Here is a 9,988-nt window from a genome sequence, read left to right as displayed (position 1 = left end):
GGTGGCTGCATGCCCAGAGAACACTTTGTGTGCTATCTTTGGCACACATGCCATAGGTTCCCCATCACTGTCCTAAACCAACTAAACTCTTGAGCTTTCAGGCTAAGTTGCTTATTAGCCTTCGTTCAGTATGAAGATAAAAGATCTAGAGCAATTGGCTATGGTCAGGGCAGAATGGAATCTAAGTAGTCTTGTACCACTGATGATCAGGGAACAGACCTTAATTCTTCACATCTCTACCTCCTTGTGGTATATAAGCCTAGTATAGACAGTGGGGGAAGCACATTTTGAAAGGTTCTAGTTCTAGTGGCTGAGAAAGAATACCCCCCGCCCCCCATCTAACTTCCCTCTCAGCCCAATCCTGGGTCTGGTTATCCATGGGTCTATCCTACCTATGGTGAGTCATACCAGAAAAACATTACAGGGATTTGGTGAGCAGTGGCAACTCTGAAGAAGGGTAAGCAGAATGGTGGAAAGAATTGAGACTATGCCTTATAAAGGTCAACTGAAGAAACAATGATTGTTAAACTTGAAAATTAGAAGACCTAGTTGGAGTTGGGAGCATGTAGGGAATAATAGCTATATTCAATTATTTGGTACTCTCAGTAGATTCCCAAATTTTCTACAAATCGCTATTACTGACAATAAGATAGCAAAGACGGATGAAGAAGGGGGTGGGAAGTAGGAAAAAGTACTTACTATCTCCTCAGGAATTAGCACCAAGGCTATCTACCAACCTTGATTGCTCCTGTGAGGACTTGTTCTTCAATGGCACCTTCACCCTGAAGTTAGATTAGAAAAATCTCCCTCACATTGTATTAGTTTGGGTGGGGTTTCCTTCTCTTTGGGCTTTAACATGGAACAATGCGGAGGAATTATCAACTCCCTATTGGAGTTTGGAATGGAACTTGAAATCATGGCATCAGGTTTTGTAGCCTGAAAAAGGAACCCCCACAATGATACACCTAACAAGTGCTCATGTAGGCACAGTTTAAACGTTGCCAGTGCTCACTAGCTTATCTATCCTCTACCCGAGCAGCTCCAGTTTTTTCTAATTTCTCCTTTGCTTCCCTGTTTCCAGTCTTCTGAGAGACACCATGGTATAGCAGAAAGGCAAGTGGATTTCAAATCAAAGATCTGGACTCAAATCAGTTCAATGCCATCTCTTACCTGTCTGCCCCTGGCCATGTTATTCCATTCTCCCAAGTCTGTTTCCTCATCTGATCTCTTGTGTCATTTGATATCCCAAGATTCCATGATCCTTAGCTCCAGTAAATGCAGCATTACCTCTAGACAGTTGCAATTGGTTTTGGGGAACTTCCTACTATTTAATCTTGGTATTTAAAGAGAATTTGGCATGCCTTATTCAAAAAATATTTCTATTGGGTGACTAACCACGATTTGTCAAGGTCTAGTTCTTGTGGTTGTGAAGGCATCTGCCTAGGATATGGTTTCAAGAAGGCATTGAGTTTCTAAGAAAACCTTACCCTGCACTCCCAACTACTGTGTACACTTCAACAATGCTCCAGATAGGGTTGAAAACAGGCTTTATTACCAGCCACTGTTCTAACTAAAAGAACAGACTGTAAGATTATCACAGAGAAAGATTATATATACATAGCTTCATATCTGATTTGGCTTTTACAAAACGCCTTAAGAGATGAAAAATCCAAAGTGCTGAGTAATGGACTCCATAGAAACTTCAGAGCATTAAGGAAAATGAAAGGCATTATACAGATGGAAAACATGCTCCTACTGTGCGTGCTAACCTGGATATGATAAACTAGATAGTAATTACATTCTCATCAATAGCACAAATAAGTTCTTCTTATCCCAATGACAGTGGCTAGGTGCTGACACTGACACCAATATGTAATTTTATGTAATTGTAAAATCCCTAAGTTAACACAGCTATCTCAGCTAATTCTGAACTGGGGCACTGGGAAGGCAAAATATCTCAAGTTCAGAAGGAAACTCTAGTCCAGAGGTCACAGTCCAAAACAACTCCAATAGAGGTAATCCCTCTACAACATCCTCAGCAAAAGATCAATCTCTGCTTCAAGCCCTTGAGGGAGGACCTCACTACTTCAGGGGGGTATCAGCGAGGGCTGGGCGAGTGTTAAGAGGAATTTTCTTTAATCTCGTAGATTTTTTCTCTCTTCCCTTATATAAAATATGTATGTATGTATGTTTGTTCAGAGATACTGATGTCATCTCAGTGGAATAAAGGACTAACAAGTCGGTGATGTCCAAATATTAAATGGGCTGCCTCCATACTGGCAGTGAGATTCTGAGGTGTTCCAAGTAGAGACAGAAAGGTAAATAGCTCTGTCTCTTCCAACTATAAAACTGTTGTTTCTATAACATAATTTGTTGTCAAAATAGAATGAACATAGAATCTGGTGTGATCACAAGTGTGAATATGCCTATGTTATGGCTATTATCATTAATGGCCAGCCTGGTAATCACATTCCTACATATACAAAAGAAAGACTTCTGCTACTTCTCTGGCCACTGGCCTGCCACCCTTGACCCAAAAGCACATGCTTTGCATCTTGGCCACCATGATTACCCACAGGAATGTGGTACTAAGTACCAAATAAGGAGGTAACTGACAAAAGAATACTATGTGGGGGAAAATTTTTCTTTAAAAAAAGGAAAAATGAATGTGAGCTCACATAAAAAAAAAAATTAACCCTAATACCAGATACTTTCACATCTTTTATCTCTCCTTTCATATCGGTTAAACCAAAATTTGCCACCGCCCAAGAGAGGCAACATAAAGTGTGTTAGCTTAACTAAGGCAAAGACTTTAAAAATAATAATTGACCCTTGCTACAGAAGATATTACAAGAAAACCCCTTTAGCATTCCCAAGAGTGAGAAAAATGAGGGCTGTTGTTTATCCACAGGAGATGTCAGTAGCTACTTATGTATTCTGGCCACAGACTCCATCACCATGATCATCTACACACTTCACTTTTCCTACATATTCATCGCACTAAGCGATCTTACAACACACAAAGAGGGGTCTATGGTGAGGAAGTGTGTGCTGCCTATCTCACCCTGATACAGAATGGCTAGAATGTATGCCTACTGCAGGGTTGGGGGCACAGGTGTAAACACTTAAGAATGAAAGAACAGTGTGGCTCATGAGAAAGAACAACTTTGCCCAAAGCATACAGTCATGAACATGCCGCTGCTCATGTAACTTGTATTCGTCATCATTTCCATTCACAGGCAGATGGCGGCACTTCATCCATGGGGCTGTTTACGTGTCTATTATGAAAAGCACAATCAAATGGTATACCTTGAATACAGCCATTCCTACCGACACAAGTACTGCCAGAACCTCATCCTTTGGGAAAGCTAAAGGATGTTTCCACATCATCTTTGCAAGGGTTAATGGCTTTAATGAAAGAAGAATATCTTACTTGGAAGAAGACTAACTTATCTTCAATGGGGAAGAACGACTGGCAAATGTTAGGAACTTGTGTTTCCATCACGACTTCTATATTTAAAGATGGTGTTCATGTGTATTACTGGTACTTAAATGTGTTAGAAATTCCTCTATGGTCAGCGTGTTTGAAGTTCTGAAATAGTTCTGAACGAGGCTAAAACTTTAATGCGTTCCTATCTGTCATCCGGGTTGTCTAGATTTGTACGTGTAAATATACAGATACTTGTGTATAGTAAATGAGGGCTAAGTGTGAACACAAACATATAGAGATATGTGTACACGCAGATAGATCAACTAAAAATTCAGCCGGGATATAATTAGCCTATCCCCCCAAATTATAATTAGCAAATTCAATAGTTAAGGTGTCTGCTGTACCTTATGATGATTAATAATGTTAGGCATCTAGCAATTGACATTAGCTTTAATTTTCAAGTTTGACATGTATAGATAACAGAGAAAATGATCACTTTTTCTTTTGGTTGTGGGGGGGGAATCTCCCCCAAAATAATGGAGCGTGAATCGTGGGAAATTAGAATTTGATGTATTTTCTTATCAGCAGCAGTAATAAACACTCTGCAAACACTAGGTTAAGTGATTAATAGGAGCCTTTCTTCTCCAGGAGTAACGATTACAGCTCCCTCCTCTGGGCTGGCCCAGGCAGCAGCATTTTTAAAGGCAATAAGTAGTTGTTAAGAGTTTGTATGGAGACCTCTGTCTGTGGGAATGATGTAGGGGAACAGCTAGATTTCTGAAGAAGGCATCAAACATTCAATAGCAGCAGGCAGATAACAGTTGTTTATTCTGTAGCCAATAGGGCCGTTACCAATACATTCTCCAGAAATGAGTGTAAGTCACAGGATTTTGGACTTAGAGATCGGGTTTAAATCCTAGCTTTGCCACTTAATCTCTGTGGGGCTGGGCTTCCTTGAGTCTCCGTTTCTGCAGTATAAAACAGAGATAATACTTGTAAATATCTAACTCAGAGGACTGAAGAGCAAAGTATGTGAACTATGATGTCCTATAAGGGAATGACATTATTTTGAATGGGAGGGGTGTGTGGAAAAGAGATGTGAATGATAGCCATTCGTAAACTGTAACAAAGAAGCAGTGTGATTAGGGGATAGCTTGATAAGACTTGGAGCCAAAAGAGCTCAGTTCAAATCCTGCCTCAAATACTTACTAGCTTGTGTGCCCCGAGGCAAGTCATTTACTCTTGGCTTCCTCATCCATAAAATGGGGACAACAACAGTATCTACCTTGCAAGGTTGTTATGAGAAGGTACTTACCAACTTTAATTATGTAAATGTGAATCCTTACTATTGCTATTAGTGTAGATGTTTTAACTTCTATGACTTAGAACCAGAAGAAATCAAAAGATCCTCTAAACCACCAAATCCCATGCTATTTAAATAACACTCAACAAAAGCAAACACACCCAACACTTTGCCTTGAGATATGAGTTTCATATAAACCAAAGGGTACAGTTAATTCAAATTAACCATGAGACTAGAATAATGTTCAGTCCTTATCAGGTAGCAATGAAATGGTTAAAAAAAAAAAAAAAAAAGGAACATCTGAGTCTTTCTACAGTCCAACAGTCCCACAAGGCACTAGGTACATCCACAGTGTGATGGGGTGACAGATCCAGCAGTCACCACAGGGGGCACAAGATCATCCTGCAGTGAGTCGGGGAGGAAAGGAAGGAACGTTGCTTATAAGACAGCTCCTCTAAGGTGGGTCTAATGTTCAGGAATAAAAGCCCGAGGGGCAGGAAGTAGGAGGCTTGCGTAATTAGTGTATTTTATTAAATAGTTAATGCATCACTTCTTACTCATTTGGAACGGCTGTTATTAACAGCAGCAAGTAAAGCTTCCTATGTAAGATTCTGCAGTGAGACTCTTGCAGCCCTGTTTTTTTTTTGGTGGTTTTTCCCCTCCCACTAAAGAAAATAAACCTTTTTCCAGACCCAGATCATTTAGCTTTGAGTGGCAACCCCACTGTCTCTTCTAGCTATGCAGCGGGCAAGACCCTGCATAGCAGGGCCGTTATGTCCACCCAAAGCTCTTCACTGTGTGGCCGGGATGGAGAGGAGTTCATTTTGTCTTTGCTCCACTCAGAGGGAAGGAAAGGGGTCAAAGTCCTCGAGGGCTTTTCTTCACAAAGCAGTGCTTTCTGAATCATTCTCAATGTCCAGCAATAGGCGGCTGGCCAGGTCCTTGCTCGCTGGCTCCATGTGGATTTCAGGAAAGAGGCTGCGAAGCTGTTCTGGAACACTAGGATTGGAGTCTGGATAGAAACGGGAAAACACAATGTCATCAACAAGTGGCTGAAGCAGGCCCTTTACTCTCAGGGCCGGGGGATGGCTTCCTCAAGTTTGCATGCACACACACGCTCCCCCATCTAACAGAAAGGGGAACGAGGAATAAGGTTCAGAGCACAGGGATGGGGGCTAGTCCTGACACCTCCTAACCTTGAGACTGGTAGCCACAATAAATCACTCCCATGTTCAGGCTCCTAATCTATAAAAAGGAACCAAGAATCTCTGTCCTGACTGCCATACGGGTTTGTTGTGAGGATCAGAAGGACCAAGGTGAGGGGAAAGCACTGTGAGGCCCTCAGCAAGCTTCAGCCAGGCTGTGCTTATGGGGCTCCTCTAGAACACGGGTACTTCTTCCCCTAAGTTCTGCTTGGCCTGGCAGACCTTAGCAGTGAAGGGGAAAACCCTTAGAAAGTGGTCCTTCAGACAAAAGTGCTTGATAGGTTTGCGGAGCCTTCTTGCCAGCGGCTCTCGTAGCTTTCTAGGGGAACTTCTGCCAGAGAAAAAAGGCTGGCTTTACTTGTGAGAAGCTGTCCCCTGAGAACAGATAGTTTTGCTATGTTGAAATTAATGCTGTAGTACTCCAGAACAGGCAGGACAAAAAACTGGCTAAGATGCCAAAGGGAAATTCCTCAAAGGACACTAGAACTCATGGCTCTTCAGAGCTAAAATTGGGTGGGAACCTAAATAGGTCCCATAATGTGGTAGGACACCATCGTACATCGGCTGTAGTCTTAGTGGCAAGAACAAGTCAATTAAAATAATTCATCCAAAAATATACAAAAACTCCAAACATCTTTCAAAAACCTCAACCAGGCTTATTTCTGATACTTGTAGACTGAGTGATAAGGGAGATTTATGGTAAGGAAAGTGCTTTGAGAACAAAGTAGGGTGGGAAAAGCAATGAACTTGGATGGAAGTAACAAAGCCATAGGTTCTGCCACTAGCAATAAGGCTCCTTCTAAGCCTAAACTATCTCATCTGTAAAATGGGCAATTTTTTCAGCTTGCCATATAGAGAAGTTGAATGTAATATATAAAATGCTTTGAAAAATTTAAATTCCTGTGGCTATGTTAGCTAAAAATAGCTGCATGAGTTTTTAGGACATCAGAAAAAAGGCAGGAACACACCTTACTTGGGAAAATGGGGAATAGAACCCAGGGGCTATGGTGGAGAGAGAAAGAAAGAGGTCAGGCCCCTGGAGCCCAGGATTCTAGCCCTGGAAAGGATATCAAGAGTTGCGTTGTAGAAGTCTTCACATGATCTTCAAAGGTGCAGGAAATACTAACAATATTCCAGTTTTTCTTATTAACCCAGAGCTTTGTCCTTTATGGAGTCAGCTAAAAATTTTATCTTTTGTTCTTGTTTTATCTTCTTAGGATAACATGATCTATATGTCTACCACTCTCTATATACAGCGGGTCCTTCTTTCTAAAGTCTTAAATGTATCTTATTCTGGTCTGATCCAAGGGTGTTACAATTCTGACTAATAAAGAGAAAGAGATTTTTAAAAATATGCTAGTATATGCAGGGCAAGAGGCCTCCCTTCAGGAGACCCTACATTTCTCAAGGCTGGGCTTGCAGCACATATTCTTGGTCAAGTACTAGCAAGCACAGGTTTGAGCACAGGGGAACAAATAGTCAGCTACAGGCTAGCCAAAGGGTAGTGTGGCTCATTCTTCTAATGCTGGATTTGGAGTCAAAAGTTCAAATCTCTACTCTGCTACTCAGTAACTGGCAAATTACTCAACATTTCTGGGTCTCATTTCCTCATCTGTAAAATGAGGAGATTGTACCAGAGAGGGCCTCTATGGCCATTTCTAAGTCTAAACTTATTATTCTATTGTCTATTAAGGTATGGAAGGCTTGGTTGGATTTGTCTTTGTACTCCAGAACTTTGTATAGGTGACTCTGAAATTACAAACCTAGTTAAAAAAAAATTAGTGGGGATGGTGACTGGAGAAGAAGAGGAGAAAAGGAAGAATTAGGTGGAAAGAGAGTTCCATTTTGGAAATGTTGAGTTTGAAATGTCCACACAAAATCCAGGATATGTCCAGCAGTCAGTTTATGATGCAGAACTAGAGCTGAAGAGTGAGATTAGGGCTGGGTTAAGAGGTTTTGGAGTCATTTGCAAAAGAGAGAAACTAAATTTAGTAAATCTAAGTTTTCAACCCTGCTCTGTCATTTACTTGGCTCTATGGCTTTTGGGAAGTCCTTTACTTTCTCAAGTCTCAGTTTTTCCATCTGTAAAATGTGGATACTATCTATCATGTCAGCTCTATTGGAATATAAGGACCAAAGTTGAAAATGTAGACCAAAGTAATAATCTGTCACTTAGTAAGTGCTAAAAAAAAAAAATCACTGAGTGGGAGTAAAAGGGGAAATAGGAGGGCTTTGAGTAGACTCTGGGAGGACTCAGGAGTATTAAGCCCTACTTGTTAAGGCATGTTGAATGGGAACATGTGACTAAGCTGAGTAATCTCTGCATATTTAGTGTATACAATGAGATTTCTCACTCTAGATTTTTGCTCTCAAAAGGCTTCTGGAAAATATAACTGTATCTCATGGAATAAGAATGTAAGACAGTTGCAGTCAGTCCCACGGTCTTATTTATAAAGCCAAGGAAACTCCCTAGCCCTGATCTTAACCTCTTGGACAAGGTGAGAGTGACCATTGGTGACCACAAGGAACCATCTGCTTGAAGGTGTCCTGAGTGATTTTGGTCATAAGGATCCTATGCAAAAAAAATCTTGGGATAACAGATTCCTCTACCTCAACTATAGATGGCACCTAATACAATTCAACTGGTTAATTTAGTTACTGCAAAACCCAAGTTGTCTCTTACTCAGACCTTAGGAAGAACCTGAAAAACAACTAGCTACTGGAGGCACTGCTAGGCCTACTGAAGTGGATCAAGGTTTCCTTTCCCCTCCACACCCCGCCCCCAATCCCCTAAAGCCAATCATCCTCTCTTCTTGCTATATAGCTTTAGCTTCACACAACACTCCTCCTCTCATCACTGCTTCTTTTCCTCACTCATCTCTTCTTCTCTCTAGTCTCTTCTCTTTTCCCTTCCCCTCAGTCTTCATTGTCCCTGGGCTGCTGAACTTCTAAGTGCTAAGAACAATCTCTCTTGGTTTGCAAAGTAATCTCTTTTAGAGAATTTTCTTTAAACATTAAGCTTTCAGATTTTGATATTTCCTCCCCTTTTTGTTGCCTTTTTGGTTGCTGGACTTCTGGACAATTAATGGCTAAGAATTATTTTATAAACAACAGAAACTTAAGTTTTGGGGCTTTGGGCAAATCTCTTTTTCTCTTTGTCTTAGTCTCTACATCTGTAAAATATGGGGTGTTGAGCTGGTAGACTAGCCTCTGAGACTTCTTCTAGTTCCAAATCTATGGCTATGTGTTCTCAAAGGGACCTTCCAATCCTAAATTGATGACCCTATGAAAAGTATTATTAATTTAATGGCAAGGATCTAGGCTGCTGCCTCATGTATTTCCAGCACAGAATACACATAAAAGTAGGCAGTTTACCATTGGTGTAATAAAATTCGGCCTGTCTTCCCCTTTTCCACTACATGTTGGAACTTGTCAGTGTTTTCTCCTGGCCAAATGATTCTTTAGAAGCCTGAAGGATCCTCAAAGGTATCAAAACAAAGTCAGTTGTTTTGAGTTTACAACAACAGCCTGATGGGGTTTGCACAGGACCTACCTGGCTTTAGTAAGCATGATGCTATGTGCACTTAACTTCATAATTCGTTTTACCAGATACATTCCTACTAATTGATTCAATTAGATAGTTAGTTGTAAACAAACTTTTCTCTCACCATTTCTCCTCATTGGACAAACTGGATTAATAATGAACAGTATTCAATCCTGGGCTTAGAGTATGAAAGGCCTGAGTTCAGTATGTCTGATAACTCATAGCTGCTGTGTGGCTGTGGGCAAGTAGCCTCTCTGAAATTCAGTTTCCTCTTCTGCAGAAAGGGGATGATACTGAAATACCTACCGTGCAGGGTTGTTGTAAGGCTCACATGGAATAATGTTCACAAACTGCTATGCAAACCTTAAATCTTCACAGAAATGTGGTTTTTTTGTGTGTGGGTTTTTTGTTTTTTTTTTTTGCCAATAAGGTGGGTAGACAGGGGCACCTTGCCTTCAAAATGCCCCTTTTGATAGATCTCAGGTGAGCAGGCAGATCCCCTCCAG

The 9,988-nt window shown here is 40.9% G+C and overlaps 1 protein-coding gene across 1 annotated transcript in view; it reads right to left on the bottom strand.

The window, feature by feature from the left end:
* Window positions 1–5,658: 5,658 nt before the first annotated feature.
* Window positions 5,659–9,988, bottom strand: part of ARHGAP17 (Rho GTPase activating protein 17) — a 48,581-nt gene continuing 44,251 nt past the window's right edge. Inside the window, exon 19 of the mRNA XM_044658196.1 lies at window positions 5,659–5,745. The gene's annotated coding sequence lies outside the window, so the exon portion shown is untranslated. The remainder of the gene's footprint in view (window positions 5,746–9,988) is intronic.

This window comes from Gracilinanus agilis, chromosome 1, assembly GCF_016433145.1.
Source record: "Gracilinanus agilis isolate LMUSP501 chromosome 1, AgileGrace, whole genome shotgun sequence".
Taxonomy (NCBI): Eukaryota; Metazoa; Chordata; class Mammalia; order Didelphimorphia; family Didelphidae; genus Gracilinanus; species Gracilinanus agilis.
Note: the sequence above shows the minus strand (reverse complement) of the source record. Positions and strands in the feature narration are given on the sequence as shown.